We start from the raw sequence: 13,265 nt of genomic DNA, 5'->3' as shown, positions 1-13,265 counted from the left end.
GACACACAAAGTTAAAACTAATATTACCTAGACCTATATAAAATCAAACTTGTAGCAGCAGCATCGTATAGACTTATTCAGTATAATTAATTAAAATATAATTAATTTAAATAGCTTTGAGACTTTGGGTCCCTGGGGTCCCGAAGCCAAAAAAATAATTGGTGACGAGACAACTGGTGACCGCCGAGCTGGCAGCTAATACCTGGCTCAAAGAATCAGCCTTATATTTCAAAGAGGAAGCGCTGCTATATTATATATATATATATTGGGCACTGTTTCTGGAGGAGACTTGTTATTGTAACAAATGAATTGTAATTGTATGAAATAAAAAAATAAATTTGGATTTAAATACAATGCAAAATGTATAAAACAATAAGTAGAATCTTAAAAAAATATCACTTACTTACATAAGTACTTGTATTTCTATAAATAAATATGTATATAGACAAATCACACAGATTGAGTTAGCCCTAAAGTAGAATCGAAGCTTTATAACATATTATGTATATATATAGATAAACATCCAAGACCCGGATCAATCTGAAAAAGTTCATTTTCCATCTTGACCTGACCTGGAACCTGGGAACCTGGGACCTGACCTCGAAGCGGTAGAAAAACGGCCAAACCACACGTTTTAACTAGAATGTAGAGAGTATGTGAAGTTTGGTCTGGTAAAGTTAGGGCGCATATATCAAGATTCTTGGCTCTACATGAGATCTGATAACTTTATCATACATTTTGACTAAAGTGTACAGTTTGTGAAGCAAACTAGACTCGTCTTGGCAACATTTTTACATGAAAACGTTTTTGGTAGGTGGATACTAAACGTTAGATATAAATTCAAATTCAAATTCAAATCATTTATTCAGAAATTAGACCTTCACAGGCACTTTTTCTCGTCAATCTTTATATTTATAGTTATTTCTCACAAGCTAGAAACTACTAACTATAAGAACATGTATTAATAAAAAAAAATTGATGATAAAAAGTAACCCATCGACCCAAGTTCTAAGTATTGTTACTATATTAAAGGTCCCATAATTAAAATCTAAAGTAAAATTTCTCATGGACTCTTTATAATAAAAAAAAAAGTTGAACATTTTTTATCGCGTCTAGTCCTTTTTTTCCAAAACAAAAAAAAAAAACACTTTCTCGCGGTCCAAAGAAATTATTAACATAATCTGTGCCAGTGTGAAAAAAATTGAAAAAAAATCGCCACAGTCGTATGCAAATTAGAATATTGACTAGACAACGAAGGGGGGTGTACGCCGAAGTGCATTGTATTGTTTTTTTTTTTTTTACTTTTTCTGTATTAAAAAGTGGTCACGTATCGTTTTGCATATTACATAATTATTTAGGTGTTTTAATTTTATGCGGCTCACACGGTATCTTGAGATGATCTAGTTTTTTATCAATAAAAAAAAGTTGACGAAGTTTTTTCTTTTTTTTTTAACCATATATTGATTGTATTATGTTATAGGAAGAATAGTTTGTATAAGAAAGTATTAATCGCCTCTATTTCGGTTAATTTTTCGAGTTGGATTTAGATTTTGAGGCCTAGAAAGCGGTCTTCATCGTTTCTTTAGATTATTGATTTTAAAAGAACAAAGAATTTTGAGTCCCACTTATGACCCAGATAATACATTAGGATTTTAAAATATACTTACCTGCTTTGTTTTTTGTAATCAACAAGAACAATTAGAAGATGCTTTCTTTGATTAAGAAATAAATTAAAATAATTATAAATACTTATTCCATCTAAGTTCATTAAAGTTAAATCACTTAAACTTAAATGGAATATCTCGCCCAGAAGATCAACATTGCCATATACAACGTGGCAATGCTGCCAGCCTCCTGGGCACATTACCTCAAGGCATCGAATTACCGAGGACTGGCATTTTTATAAATAGGTAATTTTGTTTTGTAACATTTTAATAATAAGTTTAATTTGGTTCGTGTTAATATTATATATAAATAATATTATATATATTGGTTCGTGTTAATATTATAAATAAATATATATTTATTTAGATTTATATTTTTTTAATGGATACAAATGTAAATTGAATTGATTAAAATTTATATGGAATAAGTAGAGCAATACCTTGTACTTATTAAAACGACTCGCGTGCGTGCTAAATCTAGTTTCAGAATATAAGGACAAATTATAAGCAATTTTCTCCGGAAAGCATAATTAGTACGCGTTTTTTTAATTGTAGGCTATGCGGCTTGTAAAATAGAAATGTTAATCGATTAGTTTTTAACGCCGTTTCTCCTTAACTTCGTAATTTATACCTTCGAAGTAAGCTCGAAGCGATTTCTTCACACATAGTTTACAGCACTTCAAGTTCTTAGGAAATCAGTCGAATCGTTTTTATCGTGATTGGATAAAATGTCTCTACTCGATGTGGTTAATGTGTCAGTTTCATCATAAGTTGCCAGATATGATTATAAAAAGTTATAATACATTTTTATAATCCATATTTTTCATAGAATAAAATTCTTAACATCCTTTAGGTATGTATTATATATGTATAGGTAAAACGAATGCACGGGTTTTCACGCGGTTTTCGCCAATAGATAGTGTGATTTCTGCGGAAGGTTTTTACCCGAGCGAAGCTGGTACAGGCCGGTAGAATTAAATTAAAATTGTATGGCATAAAATATTGAAATTAATCTACATTCTACTAATAGACCGAACCAAGGATTTCAAAACTCAAACCCCGTTTAAATAACTTATGAAATTTTATAAACATTTTAACCCTAAACATAAAGCAGAGTTTTTGCGTGAAGTTTCTATATTATAATTAAATATATATTAATTATAATATATATTATAATTAAAACTACAACTTAATCTATACAATAAACTTATGTATAAGTATAAAAAAATACAATTTGAATGTACTTATTTCCACGAAAAAGGACTATGAAAAGGATAAAAAGGACGATTATCTCTTAAGCAAATAACTAAAAAGGTTTTGTCGTAAACTCATTAACCATTGCACATAACAATTATACACACAATTTCAATTCCGTACATGCATACTTGTATGTAACTACTTATTTAGTACTTGTAATAACTTTGATAATAGGTACTGCAAAAACATAAAGAGAATAAATCGAACATTACACCTTTTCTACATGTTAAGTAATAATATCTATCATAGAAAGAAGTAATCAATAAGATCTAGGTACATGATCTTTTGATGGTGGTCTAGAATGCCATATTTATATAATTCATACTAGTTTTATCTCATCATAATAGTTGCTTGAAGATCTATTGGTATTAATCTTTTAAATCTCAGATTAATTACCTACTTGGTAACACCCAACACGTGCATAAACCACCGTGCGAAAATATCAACATTCAAATCGAAAAATACGATAGTAATTAGGCTGCAGAAACCGAACACTCACGCCAAAAAAAAAACCTGCTCCCTACCTGGTCGTCTATGCCCGCGCTTAATTTGAATAACAGCTAATCTCAATAATTCCTTTAGCGGATAAACAAAAACAGGCCATTGTCGAAATTTAAAAAGTTCGAATGACAAAAAGAATTCGCAGAATAAAAAGGCGCTAATGACAGTGACAGAAGGAAGACAAACCGGCGGGAACTCGGGATGTGTTCGTGCATGCGATTAGGTATTTTTTAGCACTTGCACCGTGTGATTGATATGCGTAATAGTGTCTTGGTTTATGAATATTAATAAGGTTATTGTGCAGGTTGCGCGCTAACGACTCGAAGATGTTTTCTGGGCGGTCGCTTCCGTGCGAAATTCGTGAGCGAATGTTTAATTTTGTTCGTTAAAAAAACAATGAAAAGTCTTCTAAAACTATATTTTAATGTGCGATTTATTATTTAAGTGTCGTTATCTTTATGTTCATTTAAAAATATATTTAACAACTTATTAATTCAATTAATAATGTTTAGTCTTCAAACTCTTAACATTAAAAGTTTATAAGCGTCATTTTTATTTGACCTAAAAATTTATTCTTATTGTTTTAATAAAAACTCTAATGACGCCCAAAAAAACTTGGGTAACTCAAATCAAAGCCATATGACTTCCGTCGTCGAAAAAACCGACAAAAGACAATGACTGGGCGATTTACATACGAGATTAGTCCGAAAAAACAGCGGTGAGATTTTTTCTCTTTTTTCTCGATCGAAAGTGAGATTTGGGGCAGGTGGCGTTGACCGGACGCTTTTTCTAATAATTAATCAGAATTGCATCTGTTTCGTAATTACCGCCGCATTTGAAGGGTTAATCAAATATAATAAAGAAATTAGACCGACGGACGGACGGACATGTGCATTTCGGGTTTTTGTTCAACTTTTTAGACCTTTGTAATTATGCGTTTAATGGTTTTATATGCATATTTTAACTTTGTTATGGTGTGCGTAATAATGTTGATTTAGTTTTAAAAGTTGACTATTATACTATTATAGCTCCAACATTGTGAAATAGCATCATAAACAGCGTTGGGTGTTAATATGGACGAATAGACTAGACTTTACCGCATCCTGTAAAACTTATACTATCTTATTAGTACTCTTAACAGTTACACATGTAATCGAGTATTCTATTTATTAATCAGATCGAGTACCTATTACTATATTCAATAACAACAATAATTTTATTTATATTCCAGATAGAATGAGCTGTTCTGTAAGGATATTGTGATTTGGCCTTTTAAGTATTATATAGACAGAGTAAACACAGGTCGTTGTGAAAGTTTGCAATTCAATATCAACTGTCGAAGTTATAAAGATACAGCGAGCTCCTAACCACAATACGGTGTGGTTATCGACGCCACACAACACAATGCCACTCTTTGATCGATTCGCTGCATCTCACTGCGAGAAGTTTCGACAATCGACAACGAATTCACTCACACTACGAGCTCAGTTTTGATACGTGAAGACATTATTTATTAGACAAATTGACCGATCAAGCCCAGAATAAGCGACCTTCACGGTTTTTTGCGATGCCTTGGGATGAGGCTGGAACCCGTCTTTCTTTGTCCTAGGGTTGTCTCCGCATACAGTCCTAAAAAGTTATAAGTAACGTGTAATGATGAAATAACATTATTTTTTTAAAGATAAAATTATTGCCCCATAGTTAATTTTTATTATGTTAACATTTGTAATCAAATCACAAATGGGGAAAAAAGCTGTTTTGCATGTAAGTATTTTTAAATTTGTTTCGCCTTTTAGTAGATAAGTATATTGTTTGGAAGCGGTGTTGACATACTTAGTTGTATTGTAACGTTTGTACTCGTAGAGGTAAGTATCAGTATAAGTGGAGTTGTGGGGGAGAAGCGAATAACACAAGCTGCGTTTAAGTATTTTTCTCAAAAAAATCATTCTCTTTTTAATCTGTTACATAACACATGTAATATTTTTCAATAACATTGAAATCTATAAACTAGAATTAAAAAATAATAATAATAGAATCGAGACTGACAGCCCTACCGAACTGGATCGCTCAACCCTTCGGCTGCTCCCGCAAAAAATCCTGTGTTCGGCCGCGACCCCGCGACCCGTTCGGCAGACAACTACGGAACTCGAGTAGAGTAGCCCCACGCCACGCCGACACTCCATAGCCTACCTACTTATGTGTGTAAATTTTTGTAATTATTTAATTATTTAGTATTTTGTTAAGTACAAAAAAATAAAACACGTCGTCTTACAATATTAGTATTTACTTACACGGTGATTTAAGAATCATATGTGCATTACCATGCACATATGGTATCATAATTTGTATTGGACGCACATGAAATGCAGTGCCTTTACGCCCAACCCTAAGCTAAAGAACGCCCTGTGTTATTTTTCAATACCTAATTATTGAAGTGAAAACGTATTTAGCGGCGTTGTACACTTTTTATGATGGGTAAAAAATGTTAAACCTGATCGAAAATTCGTAAGACGTCAAAAATGCACAGCGTTAATATTCAAGTTTGCACAGCGTTAGTATTCCAGTTTTCACTTCTGCCGGCAGTCCCGGAGTGCAACTCGTTCTTTTTGACCCACAAACTTTCTAGTTATAAAACTGTAAGTCATCCCACACGATAACACTAGAGTAATTAAAATGTAGTAAAAACGCAATAAATTGAAAAACCACACGACCCTTTTCGCCGCAAGCGCCACTTACAACATTTATACATGTTCCCATTATAAGTTGTATGTCTAATTGATACCTTGAGGCCGCTAGAGGGCATCTTGTTAGCACCTCGCCTACGCGTCACGTTTTTAAAACCATTTTTTAAAGAAAAAAGTAATATGGGTCGTTTTGACCACCCTCCGCCTTTGCTGGGTACGATTATTTTTCGTGTAGGGTTGGGATCAAAAATGTTTGTAATTTAACAAAGTATTCGATTTAGGCCAATAATACCCAATTCAAAAATCAAATAGTGTCAACGGTGCAAATTAAAATAATTTAAAAAAAATAAAAATTAAAATTTAATTAAATTAAGAATTGGCAAATTGTCATACCCATGTCAGGATATGAAAGAATATGTTCTAGTTCTATCAAATCCACCAGAAGCGCCAGTAGTTTAAATAAGTTAGGTAGATTTTCGTGATTATGTACTCTAACATATCAAATCAAATCATTTATTCAGAAATTAGGCCTTCACGGGCACTTTTTCACGTCATATTCTTTTTAAATTATACTTATCAAAACTACTAGCATTTCGGAACACATCGGACAATTTTACGAACTAAAATAAAACAAAATCATCTTTAATTTAAATGTCTTGCTAACCCTAACAAAAATAGAGGCCATGCCATCTGTCATACGGTTAACCCTTCAATAGAGTACTTACATAAGTAATATAAATGTAAGTACCATGTTAAAGACAGTATATTTTTTTCTTAAATTTGATTCTATATTTGAATTTGGGTTTTGTTTTTACTTTTTTTTTATTTATCCAGAAAAACAGGTACAGGTTATCACTAAACAAAAATTCGCCAAACTGTAAACCAATTTGTCGGCGAAAAACAAATGCACTCACTTTTGACATAACCTAATATTATATTAAACTAAGATTTTTCTATTATTACTAGTATATTCTTATTACTATATCTATCTATTCAGTCACGGTTCCAAGCAAAATTATCTTTAACTTTCTTTTAAAAATATTTATATTTTTATAATCTTGTCTGTGAATTGTGGTCCTATGTTTCAGCGGCCAGTGAGAATTTTATTATAAATATAAGCATATTATAAATATTGTGGTAAACTTTGTTTTATATCGGTTGAAACCTAAAGTAGAAAGAAACATACCTAATTCTTAACCTAATTATGATTTATTTTAATTTTTAATTCATACAGTTTTGATATTGTATTCCAAACAAAGTTGGATCCCTTTGATTGATTGATTGATTCTTCTAAAATAATATATGTTGGTAAGTAGCCGCGAAATTAAACAAAAAAGACCTCATCTTTTAGTGACCATAATTTCGTAATCGAAGTGGTCCTTCTTTTCAAGGATATAAACCATATCCTTGAAGGGAAAAACAAGAAGGACCACTTTAAATTCATCGTATTCAGATCTAAAAATGATAACGATACCGTGACGATACCAATCTTTCAATTTCTAAGTACTCCTTATCATACTTTGATATTGGTGTTGAGTTTATACAAATATTCACAAGCTGTGAAACAATTATAACCGTTAGGACATTCAACAATGAAATAAAGAACATTTTTATCTGACCATTGAAACATGTACACCTTTCTCATGCAACAAAAAGTCCCCCACGAGCAACAAAACAAGACAGATCTCAGAAACATGACCCTCTCGGTCCAGTCCTGTGAATATTAAATACTTTTTGTGTCCACATCCTCTCATTAAAACATCTTTGCCGGAACTCAAAAAATAAATTCATAGGGGTCACTTATTCCCACAGCACCTACAGTTAAAACAAGCTATTAATTTTAGTACTGGCAACCCTTCCGTATTTTTTCTTAAAACGCACAGACAAGCAAGGATACGCGTCCATTCATCCTTTTCCGTGAGAACGTCAAACAGACCATAGAGAAAAAATGAGGAGTGCTTTGAGGTTAAATAAAAAATAAAATGGGGGCGCGAGTGGACAGTCAGTTGTCGGTCCAAAAAAAACATTCATGAAGAATGAATAAATCAGTAAGAACAACGATACAAGATGTTTGTCTAATTTATTTCATAAAGGTGGCGAATGTTTTGATAAAAAAGTGTAAAAAAAAACAAAAAGCTGCTTATTTCTTCCCGTCTCCCATCGCCTACCTTTTATAGATTTTTCACTTATCAAGAGGCATTTATTTCTTGAAGGAAATGCTGCTAATACTTGGAAATATTGCATATCTAATGGACACACTGGGTCGCCACTCCAGGGGTCCTGGGTTTGTTTCCCGATGCGGTAAAACATTAGCACTCGTGTTTACTGTTATTTGTCAGCGTTCTGTCGTGATTGTAAATATGGGCTGTTGAATGCGATCCGATTTGAAAAAATTGCTGTGATTCTTAACTTCGCTGCCATGGAAACTTTGGGATTGTGGATAAGTATAAAAATATATTTATAATTGATATTTATTTTTATTACCTTTTTGGCACCTTCGTAGATTCAATGCTTCATAGATTCATTGCACTTTGGATTAATTACGGGGTACTAACTTGTAATTTTAATGTGTGGTTCTAATTGTTATTTTATTGTGAATGTTTGTGTGTATACTTATATGTTATGGTCTTTTATTACTATCCTCATCCTTACATATTATAAAACAAAGTCCTCTACCGCGTCTGTCTGTCTGTCTGTTCGATCGATAAACTCAAAAACTACTGCACGAATTGTCATGCGATTTTCACCAAGAGATAGTGTGATTCCTGAGGTGTATAATTTATTATGTTTTTACCCTGGGAAACCCTGGGACAGGCCAATAGTAATGTTTAAAAATACATAGGTATTTATCATAAGTTACACTCTATATACAACGAGTACATTTTCTGCCGCGATTACAAGAAAAGGCCACAAAAATTACTCATGCGCCCATTAATCTGATTCTCACGTTTGAATCATTAGTATGGTTTTTCTACGATTTTTTTCAACAGCAACCTCCAGCCCTCTCCCATACCTCCCTTGCTACAGGTGCCGACGATAAAAAAGTTATGAACCATAGAGTATACGAGTTCCCGCGTTTTTTCGTCTGTATCTTTGTGTAATAGTTACCTAGAAGGTTGAATGTTTACGTTTTTCTAAATTTTCTTTGTTAAATTACACAAGGAAAACAATGAAACACTTTTTTATATATTGGACAAGACAGATATTTCACGATTAAACTTGTTGTTTAAGAATACTGCAATCTATTTTATCTTAATAGCAAGATAGATAGATAGATGAACTCTTCACAACACCATTTATAGAAGGAACAAGTTAATGAAGCCAACAATAACAATGTAGGTATACAAGAGAACAGGAATATCTTCCTAAGATAGAAATTACACTTAAGTATTTTAAGATAACGAATTGTTATTGAGTTCTATTTACTTTTTAATATAATTTCATAATGAAATAAGTATACTGAAAGTTAAATGGACTAATTGTGTTTATTACACTAACATAAGCAACTGCATGTTATAGGACATGCATTATTTTAAAATAAAAATCACCATACCTTAAAACTTACATTTCCTGTATCTCAAATTCGAGATAACATTTTTTATCAATATCTCTTAACGAAATAAAAATAAGCATCAAAATTTTAAGTGTCGATGGGCTACAAAATTAAATATAATGACGATTCGGGAAGACACATGTTACTTCCGATTCGCTGGTCAAAAATCAGTTAACCCTTTAAAAAAGCACGGATGCCTGCCAGCATTGATCCGAATTGACAATTAAAAAGAAATAAAACAAATCTTCGAGGCTGCGGGTGCCACAAAAAGGGCGGGAAAACGAACAACTGACGTTTTTTTTTTAAACCAACAGGTGGCAAAGGGGTAAAGATGTGGACTAATATATTTTAATGCTTATTCCTGGAGAAAGCGTGACATGTCTAAACATATGTTAGGAACGTTAATTAATTAGGGAAGAAATTGAAAGTTAACCCTTTCGCCTGGGGGTTCTTAATTTATCAAGTTTATTGGAAATAATCAATCAAACAACGAGTCGATCGACTTAAATTGTATTTGGATTAATAGAGCTAGAGTGTTGAAGAAATCTAGTAGTAATAATGAAAAAAAAACAGATACAATTTAAAAAAAAAACTAATAACTCTATAAACTGAATGATAACTTAACCTTTACAAAGAAAGCATAATATTAGAAGAACCCACAAAAACAAGATTACAGTTTTTTTTTTTTATATAACTGTAAAACTGATTTTATTACAAGAAAATAAACAATAACCACATTTAGTATCCTGTCATTAGGTCCCGACAGTTTTTTTGACTTAACCTCAAAATCATAGTCTTTATTTTGTAGACGTTAAAATAGAGAATCGTGAAGCTAACGTTTAACCGACTTATAAAAAAGTTGGTAATGCGGATTACCATTGGGGTCATGCAACAGTCGACATTTGTTACTGCTACGATTTTGTTTTTTATGCGATTTTCGTAGAAGCTGATCTATGACACGAACACCGTATGTAGGCTTGTTGAATTATTCAATAACGTGCAATATTGTCACGCCTAGGTGTGTTCCAGTTTTTTTTTATATATATTATTTTAATTGGTAGGTATTATAGTAGATTATAACTTGACTACAGTGCAATATGTATATAAAATCGAACGCTGACTGAAAACAACTTCGCTGAAACATTATTTTTATGTAATTAGCACTACGGTTCTATTTATTACTAGCTGCGCCCCGAGGCTTCGCTTCCGTAGCAATTTCGGGATAAAAAGTACCCTATGTATTATTTCAGGTTATATTCCCGTGTACCAAATTTCAAAACAATCCGTCCAGTAGATATTGCGTGAAAGAGTTACAAACATGCCACACATTATATCCTCAATAACTTTCGCATTTATAATATTAGAATTTAATTTTAAAGGAGGTTTTCTCTTTATAATAAGAGAGAGATTATAGATTAGTATAAGTATACCTAGAGTAAGCCCTAAAAAGGGATTTTAGGAAGTCCATCCTATCTAGAAATGTATTTTTTGTCTTCAGTCTGATGTTATTAATTTCAAAAAAATCTTGATTTCAATGTAAATTGATCCATACAAGTGTCATAAATTTTAATAGTTAATATTAATTCAACCTTTCGAAACCAATGCATTTTAAACACTTTCCAAGTCTCAATACTTGACTTTTGTTAAGCAAACAATCAATAAAGTATCAATAACACTGAAAAAAACGAGGTCAACGACCTATAAAAATCAATTTTGAACCTTAAAATCACGGAAGTAAAAACCAAACAATGTTTGTGTGTTTCCTTTTCTCCCATTTACCTTTACATCTTCGAAAAGATTCTTTTCACATTTACATTCGATTTTGAGTCGTATTTCTTTATGATAAGATTGAAATTAGTTTATAACATGTTAATGTATGCGTCCGTCTGTCCGTCAAAACGCGAGAACATCTGCCAAGCAGCTGTGTTGAGATTAGATCGACCTGTCCAGTCATGCCTACGTTAGAAGGGTTACATTTTGTTTTAAACCTCAAATGGGACATAAAAATGTCAGTTGGCCACCTAAACACTGGTTTAGCATTTAGTTATTTGATTTACAACCACAACTTACTATTAATTCAGCTTGTAAGGATAAATAATGCAGTAGTTTGTAGCTTTAAGAATCACGATCATTTCGAAATTTATGAAAAAGTGCCGGTGAATTTTTAATTTCTGAATTTAATTTCGATCGCTATGTAAATAGTATTTTTAAAAATAAACGTGGGCATATTTATGACATAGAATACATTCAGATTGAGATTTTTTTAAATTTAATTTCATTAGACAGAGTCAAGACCTTGAAAGACTTATTACTAATCACACATCAAGCCACGAAAGAGAAAGAAAGAAGAAAGTAACAAATACACATCAAGCCATGAAAGACGAATTAATGTTTGGACTGGACAGTTGGCCATGATAGCACCAGACGCGTTCGAAGGGTACATTGATAAATTTTTGCTAAAAATTTCGGCGATTTATATTAGTAAAAATGAGTTGTCTGTTTTTTTTTTTTAATTGTTTGTTCTTCTTTTCTTAATTCTAAAGTTGAATAGAGATTCAACTTTAGAATTTAAAATTTATTTTGTGACGATGCAATTTAGAACTGTATATTCATACGAGTATTATACACATGCGAATGTCTTATTGTTCTTGTCTTGTCCATACGAGTATTATACATGAATCTGTCCCGCTTTCACGGCTAAACTGCGGGACCGATCTTGATGAAAATGTCGTAAAAATGGTTGTTCAATAAATTATTTCAAATTGACGAAAAATGACCTTATCCTATCTCGATTTGGCACTAAATTAAAAATTTGTTTTTACATAAATAATCAACATAAAAATAGCATCTTTTCAGATCGCAACTATCTCGATTTCTATGTAAGAAACATAGTATAGAACGGAATCAGATCTCACCATTAATTACCCACATTTAACGTACCATAGATTAGTGATTCGGATGTCATAGATACAAGCTAATCATCGAATGAAGCTAATAATCATGCGCCAATTGGGTTGATTAGCGACAAATGAAAAAGCTTAGTAACGACCACATTAGATATCTCTGTAGGGTTGTCAACCAAGTATAATATTTTTTGTGATGATAAATTTCACTGTATGTTTTTTTTATTTTTGTCGATTAAAAGTTTCTTCTTTCTTGTTTTTGTACGTTATGTTATAAACTGTTTTACACGCTCTTTCTCTTATTTTCTGATCGCATTCCAGACCAGGACTTACTTGTGTACTTACTTTGTTATATTACTGATAAAAAATGATACATTTCAATTTAAAAAATGGTAAGCCCTTCTGGCATAATAGGGACCAACACTGTTTGAATGAGTTTCTTTCGGCATTTCTTCTCAGCAGTGGTCGTTCCGTAATGCTAGCAGTTTGTAGATTTGATTAACATTTAATTTAGAATATGACGTGAAAAAGTGCCTGCGAAGTCAGTTGTCAGTTGTGTGAAGGCCTAATTTCTGAATAAATGATTTGATTTTGATTTTGGACGCTGAAAAGTCCTTGAGGTTGGGCTCTGATTTAACTACCGGCCGGAATAGGCAACGACATTCTCAAAGAGGGTTGCCGTCAGAGCCAAAACATTGTTTAA

The 13,265-nt window shown here is 32.2% G+C and overlaps 1 protein-coding gene across 2 annotated transcripts in view; it reads right to left on the bottom strand.

The window, feature by feature from the left end:
* Window positions 1-13,265, bottom strand: part of LOC128678255 (NGFI-A-binding protein homolog) — a 32,655-nt gene that overhangs the window by 8,513 nt on the left and 10,877 nt on the right. The gene's annotated exons all lie outside the window — the stretch shown is intronic.

Source organism: Plodia interpunctella, chromosome 19 (assembly GCF_027563975.2).
Source record: "Plodia interpunctella isolate USDA-ARS_2022_Savannah chromosome 19, ilPloInte3.2, whole genome shotgun sequence".
NCBI lineage: Eukaryota > Metazoa > Arthropoda > Insecta > Lepidoptera > Pyralidae > Plodia > Plodia interpunctella.
This window is presented reverse-complemented; position numbering and strand designations above follow the sequence as displayed.